This window comes from Sphaeramia orbicularis, unplaced genomic scaffold, assembly GCF_902148855.1.
Source record: "Sphaeramia orbicularis unplaced genomic scaffold, fSphaOr1.1, whole genome shotgun sequence".
Lineage (NCBI taxonomy): Eukaryota > Metazoa > Chordata > Actinopteri > Kurtiformes > Apogonidae > Sphaeramia > Sphaeramia orbicularis.
In genome coordinates this window covers 76919-86146 of record NW_021941631.1, presented here as the reverse complement: position 1 = coordinate 86146, position 9228 = coordinate 76919, and positions in this window count along the sequence as shown.

Below are 9228 nucleotides of genomic sequence, written 5' to 3'. Positions count from 1 at the left end.
ATTACCTTTTCAACCCTGAAAATTTGGGTTTTTGTTTCAACTTTCAAACCTTCTGCACTTTTGATCAAGTACACTGTGTCAATCTGCTCATGCTGGGAACTGACGTGTTTGTGTGAGACATGTCATGTGTTCAGAGTGCTGTGAACTACAAAAGGTTCAATTACAGGTCAAAGGTCACCCAAATGGTCCAATTAAAGGTCAAAGGTCACCCAAATGGTCCAATTAAAGGTCAAAGGTCACCCAAATGGTCCAAATGCATATTGATGGAACTCAGCTGTTCATGTGGGTTCTTCCAAATGTTGGGCTCAGGTTCTCTCCTCAGAACACATCTACTGACCACAAACAACTGACATTCAATCAGACCCATTCAAAACAACTGTTTCCTCATGTATTCTGCACAGACATGAAAACAGAACAGACGGCAGTTTGACAGCACTGACATTTACATGAATGTGTCCTGTGGGGGCAGAGGACAGACCTGGAGCCACAGACACAAGGACCTGGGTTCAATTCAACACCAGGACATGGGGGAGGAGCCTTTAGTCCATGGGGGTGGAGCCTTTAGTCCATGGGGATGGGACCTTTAGTCCATGGGGGTGGGACCTTTAGGCCATAGGGGTGGGACCTTTAGGCCATAGGGGTGGGACCTTTAGGCCATGGGGGTGGGACCTTTAGTCCATAGGGGTGGGATCTTTAGTCCATGGGGGTGGGGCCTTTAGGCCATAGGGGTGGGACCTTTAGTCCATGGGGGTGGGACCTTTAGTCCATGGGGATGGGACCTATAGTCCATGGGGGTAGGACCTTTAGGCCATGGGGGTGGGGCCTTTAGTCCATGGGGGTGGGACCTTTCTGTGTGCAGTTATTATGTTCTCCTTGTGTCTGCATGGGTTCTTTCAGGTACTCTGGCTCCTCCCACCATCCAAACACATGCACTGATAGGTTAATGGGTTCTCTCTGGTCCTCTGGCTCCTCCCACCATCCAAACACATGCTGTGATAGGTTCATGGGTTCATCTAAATCCCCCATAGGTGTGAATGTGACAGTGTGTTTGTCTCTATATGTTCAGTCTGTGATGAACTGGTCACATGTCCAGGGTGAACCCCGCCTTCACCCATAAGTAGCTGGAATAGGCTCCGCCCCCGTGACCCTAGTGAGGATAAAGTGGGTTCAGCAAATGAATGAATGAATGAATGAAGTGTTAGTGCTTCCTCCTAAATATGTGCTAGTGTTTCCTCCACACTAATGTTCTGTCCATGTTTGAATCTGTACTGTGTCTGTAAAGGGCCAAGGGGCGGCACCAGGAAACCAGAGGAACACAACTGAGGACACATTTGATCACATGTCAGAATGGAATGAATTTTTGAAAAAACTAGCCATTTTGGTGACCTTTGACCTCCACCATGACCTTTAACCTCCACCTTGACCTTTGACCTCCACCATGACCCTGACCTCAGACTATTCCTAGTCCACAGTACTGTGTCCATACAGTCTGACAGGACCATGAACTGTCCCATCATGACCAGATTTAGACACTGAACTGGACAAAGAGTGGAGGAGCTGAAAGAGCAGGTTTACAGAGGGAGAAGAGGAACTGTTTTGGGGGGGATGGGGTGGGGGTGGGGGTTGGATAAAAAATAAAAATTCCACAGGAGTGTTTAGAACATCTGCATCAGAAAATCAGAGCTAATGTGGTAGTTGATATTAAGCCCCTCCCCCTTATATCACCTGTCCTCCTCTTCTTCTTCCTACTCCCCCCCCCCCCCAAGTCTCTCCTCTTGGTCTTGGTCTTCTACTCCAGTCTAGTCCAGTTCGGATGGTTCTGGTCCAGTCCACACATAAACCCGGACCCGGATCAGGAGGCGTGGTTCCGGTCCGCTGTCCTATTCTCCGGCTCCCATTGGCCCAGGCGGAGCGCGGGGGGAAGGGGAGGGAGGGGGAGGGGGTGTGTCCTGTTTAAAATGCTCTGGGACAAACGAACGGACGCACATGAGCACGAGCCGGTCCACCGAGACACACTGGACCCGGATCCGGTCCGGTTCAGGACGCAGACAGTGGACACGGAATCCCCTGGATCCTACTGGACCTGGACTCCACAGGTACCGGGTCCACAGGTACCGGACCCACAGATACCGGAGCTGGACCTGGACCCCGGACTCCGCAGGTACCGGACCCACAGGTACCGGAGCTGGAGCTGGACCTGGACCCCTGACCCACAGGTACCGGTACCGGAGCTTCTGCCGCTTTTACATGCGCTCGTGCCGTAGTTCAGCGCGCACCTCCTCCTTTTTACGCACAATCTGTGGGTTTAGTCTGGGAGTCAGGGCACCGCGCATGCGCACTGCAGCACCAGTCCGCACCTGTTCACAGTTGTCGCTGGCATTTGGTGCGTTTGTGCGCGCGGTCACATTCCGAGCCGAGCCGAGCCCCGAGGACTTTGGACCGGGTTAGAGACGAAAGTCCAGCTCAACTTCGGTCCGGTTTGAGCTGCAGACCCTGGTCCATAATGATCCGGTTTGAGCTGCAGACCCTGGTCCCCTAATGATCCGGTTGAGCTGCAGACCCTGGTCCCCCATCCCCTCAGGTCAGTTTGGTGGGTTCTGGTGGTTTGGGGTGTTTTAGGTGGATTCTTGTGGGTTTAGGTAGATTCTGGTGGTTTTGTGGTTTTAGGTAGATTCTGGTGGGTTTAGGTAGATTCTGGTGGTTTTTGGAAGATTCTGGTGGTTTTTGGTGGTACTGGGTAGATTCTGGTGGTTTTGGTGGTTTTAGGTAGATTCTGGTGGTTTTTGGTAGATTCTGGTGGTTTTTGGAAGATTCTGGTGGTTTTTGGTGGTACTGGGTAGATTCTGGTGGTTTTGGTAGATTCTGGTGGTTTTTGGAAGATTCTGGTGGTTTTTGGTGGTACTGGGTAGATTCTGGTGGTTTTTGGTGGTTTTGGGTAGATTCTGGTGGTTTTTGGTGGTACTGGGTAGATTCTGGTGGGTTTAGGTGGTATTGGGTAGATTCTGGTGGGTTTTGGTGGTTTTTGGTAGATTCTGGTGGGTTTTGGTAGATTCTGGTGGTTTTTGGAAGATTCTGGTGGGTTTTGGTGGTATTGGGTAGATTCTGGTGGTTTTTGGAAGATTCTGGTGATTTTAGGTAGATTCTGGTGGTTTTTGGAAGATTCTGGTCGTTTTTGGTGGTACTGGGTAGATTCTGGTGGGTTTAGGTGGTTTTTGGTAGATTCTGGTGGTTTTTGGTAGATTCTGGTGGTTTTTTGGTGGTATTTGGTAGATACTGGTAGTTTTTGGTAGATTATGGTGGGTTTTTGGTAGATTCTGGTGGGTTTTGGTAGATTCTGGTGGTTTTTGGTAGATTCTGGTGGTTTTTGGTGGTATTGGGTAGATTCTGGTGGTTTTTGGTGGTTTAGGGAGATTCTGGTGGTTTTTGGTGGTATTGGGTAGATTCTGGTGGTTTTTGGTGGTATTGGTAGATTCTGGTGGTTTTGGTGGTACTGGGTAGATTCTGGTGGTTTTTTGGTGGTATTGGGTAGATTCTGGTGGTTTTTGATAGATTCTGGTGGTTTTTGGTGGTAGTGGGTAGATTCTGGTGGTTTTTGGTGGTATTGGGTAGATTCTGGTGGTTTTTGGTAGATTCTGGTGGTTTTTGATGCTATTGGGTAGATTCTGGTAGTTTTTGGTGGTATTGGGTAGATTATGGTGGTTTTTGGTGGTATTGGGTAGATTCTGGTGGTTTTTGATGGTATTGGGTAGATTCTGGTGGTTTTTGGTGGTATTGGGTAGATTCTGGTGGTATTGGGTAGATTCTGCTGGTTTTTGGTGGTATTGGGTAGATTCTGGTGGTTTTTGATGGTATTGGGTAGATTCTGGTGGGTTTTGGTGGTATTGGGTAGATTCTGGTGGTTTTTGGTGGTATTGGGTAGATTCTGCTGGTTTTTGATGGTATTGGGTAGATTCTGGTGGTTTTTGGTGGTATTGGGTAGATTCTGGTGGTTTTTGATGGTATTGGGTAGATTCTGGTGGTTTTGGTGTATTGGATATTCTGGTGGTTTTTGATGGTATTGGATAGATTCTGGTGGTTTTGGTGGTATTGGTAGATTATGGTGGTTTTTGATAGATTCTGGTGGTTTTTGGTTGTATTGGGTAGATTCTGGTGGTTTTGATGGTATTGGATAGATTCTGGTGGTTTTTGGTGGTATTGGGTAGATTCTGGTGGTTTTTGGTAGATTCTGGTGGTTTTTGGTGGTATTGGGTAGATTCTGGTGGTTTTTGGTGGTATTGGGTAGATTCTGGTTGGTTTTGGTGGTATTGGGTAGATTCTGGTGGTTTTTGATGGTATTGGGTAGATTCTGGTGGTTTTTGGTAGATTCTGGTGGGTTTTGGTGGTATTGGGTAGATTCTGGTGGGTTTTGGTGGTATTGGGTAGATTCTGGTGGTTTTTGGTGGTATTGGGTAGATTCTGGTGGTTTTTGGTAGATTCTGGTGGTTTTTGGTGGTATTGGGTAGATTCTGGTGGTTTTTGGTAGATTCTGGTGGTTTTTGGTGGTATTGGGTAGATTCTGGTGGGTTTTGGTGGTATTGGGTAGATTCTGGTGGTTTTTGATGGTATTGGGTAGATTCTGGTGGTTTTGGTGGTATTGGGTAGATTCTGGTGGGTTTTGGTGGTATTGGGTAGATTCTGGGGGGTTTTGGTGGTATTGGGTAGATTCTGGTGGTTTTGGTAGATTCTGGTGGTTTTTGGTGGTATTGGGTAGATTCTGGTGGTTTTTGGTAGATTCTGGTGGTTTTTGGTGGTATTGGGTAGATTCTGGTGGGTTTTGGTGGTATTGGTAGATTCTGGTGGTTTTTGGTGGTATTGGGTAGATTCTGGTGGTTTTTGGTAGATTCTGGTGGTTTTTGTGGTATTGGTTAGATTTGGTGGGTTTGTGGTGGTATTGGGTAGATTCTGGTGGTTTTTGGTGGTATTGGGTAGATTCTGGTGGTTTTTGGTGGTATTGGGTAGATTCTGGTGGGTTTTGGTGGTATTGGGTAGATTCTGGTGGTTTTTGGTGGTATTGGGTAGATTCTGGTGGTTTTTGGTGGTATTGGGTAGATTCTGGTGGTTTTGGTGGTATTGGGTAGATTCTGGTGGTTTTTGATGGTATTGGGTAGATTCTGGTGGTTTTTGTAGATTCTGGTGGGTTTTGGTGGTATTGGGTAGATTCTGGTGGGTTTTGGTGGTATTGGGTAGATTCTGGTGGTTTTGGTGGTATTGGGTAGATTCTGGTGTTTTTTGGTAGATTCTGGTGGTTTTGGTGGTATTGGGTAGATTCTGGTGGTTTTTGGTAGATTCTGGTGGTTTTTGGTGGTATTGGGTAGATTCTGGTGGGTTTTGGTGGTATTGGGTAGATTCTGGTGGTTTTTGGTGGTATTGGGTAGATTCTGGTGGTTTTTGGTGGTATTGGGTAGATTCTGGTGGGTTTTGGTGGTATTGGGTAGATTCTGGTGGGTTTTGGTGGTATTGGGTAGATTCTGGTGGTTTTTGGTAGATTCTGGTGGTTTTTTGGTGGTATTGGGTAGATTCTGGGGTTTTTGGTAGATTCTGGTGGTTTTTGGTGGTATTGGGTAGATTCTGGTGGGTTTTGGTGGTATTGGGTAGATTCCTGGTGGTTTTTGGTGGTATTGGGTAGATTCTGGTGGTTTTGGTAGATTCTGGTGGTTTTTGGTGGTATTGGGTAGATTCTGTGGGTTTTGGTGGTATTGGGTAGATTCTGGTGGTTTTGGTGGTATTGGGTAGATTCTGGGGGTTTTGGTGGTATTGGGTAGATTCTGGTGGTTTTGGTGGTATTGGGTAGATTCTGGTGGTTTTTGATGGTATTGGGTAGATTCTGGTGGTTTTTGGGTGGTATTGGATAGATTCTGGTGGTTTTTGGTGGTTATTTCCCTGTTGTCCCAGGTTTGACTCACCCTAACCCTAGCCCCCTAACCCCTTACCCCTTAACCCTAAGTCACTAACCCTAACTCTAACCCACTATCCCTAACCCACTATCCCTAACCCACTAACTCTAACCCCCTAATCCAGTAACTCTAACCCACTATCCCTAACCCACTAACCCACTAACCCTAACCCACTAACCCTAACCCCCTAATCCAGTAACTCTAACCCACTAACCCTAGCCCCCTAACCCACTAACCCTAACCCCCTAAACCCTAACCCACTAACCCTAACCCCCTAAACTCCTAACCCTAACCCACTAACCCAGATCCCCTAACCCTAACCCCAACCCACTAACCACTAACCCAAACCCAAGTAACCCTAACCCATGTGGTCTCCACCAGGTGCTCTAAAGGCCTCCTTCAGTGCTCTATAAACTCATATCACACCGGTAGAACCGGTGTGGGTCGTCGGTGGTTTGGTTGGACCGTTACCAGGACATCCGGCTCTAATGGGAGCGTTAGGTCTATCCTCTGAGGACCAGCGTTACCGCGGCACACACCGCTCCCACAGGGTTTTCTCACAGTCAACAAGCTGAGTTCACCTGTTTAAAACCAGCACAACAAACCACTACAGTGACCGGGGTCCAGGCTCAACCTGGGCTGGAACCAGGGTCGGTTCCACATTCAGTCCGATCTGATGTGGGACGGGCCGGACCGGTCCAGTACCAGCAGAAGAACCTGTAAAGGATGACCACATGTCCGGTGTTTGAGTCCAAGTAAACACATGAACTGGAGAAAATCCAATGGACACGTTTAAAAAAACTATCATTGCACCAAACGACGGAAAATGCACGAAAAGCCGACATTTAGTAAAAAAAAACCCATCATTTCACCAAACGATGGAAAACGCACGAAAAGCCGACATTTAGTAAAAAAAAAACATCATTTCACCAAACGACGGAAACGCACGGAAAGCCGATATTTAGTAAAAAATCCCATCATTTCACCAAACAACGGAAAACGCACGAAAAGCCGACATTTATTAAAAACCCATCATTTCACCAAACGATGGAAAACGCACGAAAAAGCCGACATTTAGTAAAAAAAAAAACATCAATTTCACCAAACGACGGAAAATGCACGGAAAGCCGACATTTAGTAAAAAAAAAAAAAAAAAAAACATCATTTCACCAAACGACGGAAAACGCACAAAAAAGCCAACATTTAGTAAAAAAAACTATCATTTCACCAAACGATGGAAAACACGAAAAGCTGACATTCAGCAAAAAACGATTTCACCAAACGATGGAAAACGCATGAAAAACCGACATTTAGTTAAAAAAAATCATTTCACCAAACAACGGAACACGCACGAAAAGCCGACATTTATTAAAAAACGCATCATTTCACCAAACAACAGAAAACGCACAAAAAGGCGACATTTAGTAAAAAACCCTATAATTTCACTAAACAACAGAAAACGCACGAAAGCCGACATTCTGTAAAAAAAAAGAACATCATTTCACCAAACAACAGAAAACGCACGAAAAGCCGACATTTATTAAAAAAACCCATCATTTCACCAAACGATGGAAAACGCACGAAAAGCCGACATTTAGTAAAAAAAAAAAAAAAAAAACATCATTTCACCAAACGACGGAAAATGCACGGAAGCCGACATTAGTAAAAAAAACTATCATTTCACCAAACGATGGAAAACACACGAAAAGCCGACATTCAGCAAAAAAACGATTTCACCAAACGATGGAAAACGCATGAAAAACCGACATTTAGTAAAAAAAACATCATTTCACCAAACGACGGAAAACGCACGAAAAGCCGACATTTATTAAAAAACCCATCATTTCACCAAACGATGGAAAACGCACGAAAGCCGACATTTAGTAAAAAAAAAAACATTTCACCAAACGATGGAAAATGCACGGAAAGCCGACATTTAGTAAAAAAAAAAAACATCATTTCACCAAACGACGGAAAACGCATGAAAAACCCGACATTTAGTTAAAAAAATCATTTCACCAAACAACGGAACACGCATGAAAAGCCGACATTTATTAAAAAACGCATCATTTCACCAAACAACAGAAAACGCACAAAAGGCGACATTTAGTAAAAAACCCTATAATTTCACCAAACAGAAAACGCACAAAAAAGCCGACATTTTGTAAAAAAAAACATCATTTCACCAAACAATGGAAAACGCACGAAAAGCCGACATTTATTTAAAAAAAACATCATTTCACCAAACAATGGAAAACGCCCGAAAAGCCGACATTTATTTAAAAAAACATCATTTCATCAAAACGATGGAAAACGCACGAAAAGCTGAAATTAGTAGAGAGACAAAAGTCAAAGTGGAACAGTTTTAGGTCTGGACTCCTCATTTCTACACTATTTATAATGTTATAATATTCACAGTTACTAACAGGAACAATAATAGTGTTTTCATGTTTATTTCTGTAGTAGTATTGTTATTATTATTATTATTTATGGTTATTATGTTATTGAACTAGATACACATTGGTCTGGATGTGGAATCTGAACTAAAACCAGTTCCACATCCTTGACCCTTTTGTGGGCCGGTTTCAGGGTGGATCAGACCCTTTGGTGGGCCGGTTTCAGGGTGGATCAGACCCTTTGGTGGGCCGGTTTTCGTGCCACATGTTTGACCCCCATCAGCCCTGTCATCATCATGTCCAGTGGTGCACAGGTCCGACCTGTGGTTAAACGGAGTCTCTGAAGGCGACCCGAAGTGCCCATGTGTCTGATGACGATGTTCCATCAGATGCACTTTGGAGTTTCTTCTGGGAGACTAACTCCATTGGAGTCTTTTCAGTGTCACTTTTAACTCTGTAAAAGCCAATCCTGGGATTCTCTCAAAGCAGCGCAGGCCTCAGTCCTCTTCAGTCCAGCCAAGAAAAACAAATGGACTTCTGTAGAAATGACCAACAACGGGGCGGGGCCCAAGTGCAGTTCCAGGGTGGCCTCTGAGCATGTGCAGAATGTTGGAGCGGGTTAAACCACACTGCTGAGCTTGGTCATAGCTGGATGAAATATTGTTAGCACCAGGATTGCAGAGGTTTGGTGCCTCTGGGTAGAAGGTCTGTGCTGGTTTTTCTCAAGCTGAACTCGGCAGGTCCACCATGGACCGGACTGGACCTCATTTTACCCTGAACATCAACCAGGATGAGTTCAACCAAAGGCTGATTCTGAACTGCTAACCTGCTAACACCGCTAACACTGCTAACACCACTAACACTGCTAACACCGCTAACACTGCTAACACCACTAACAC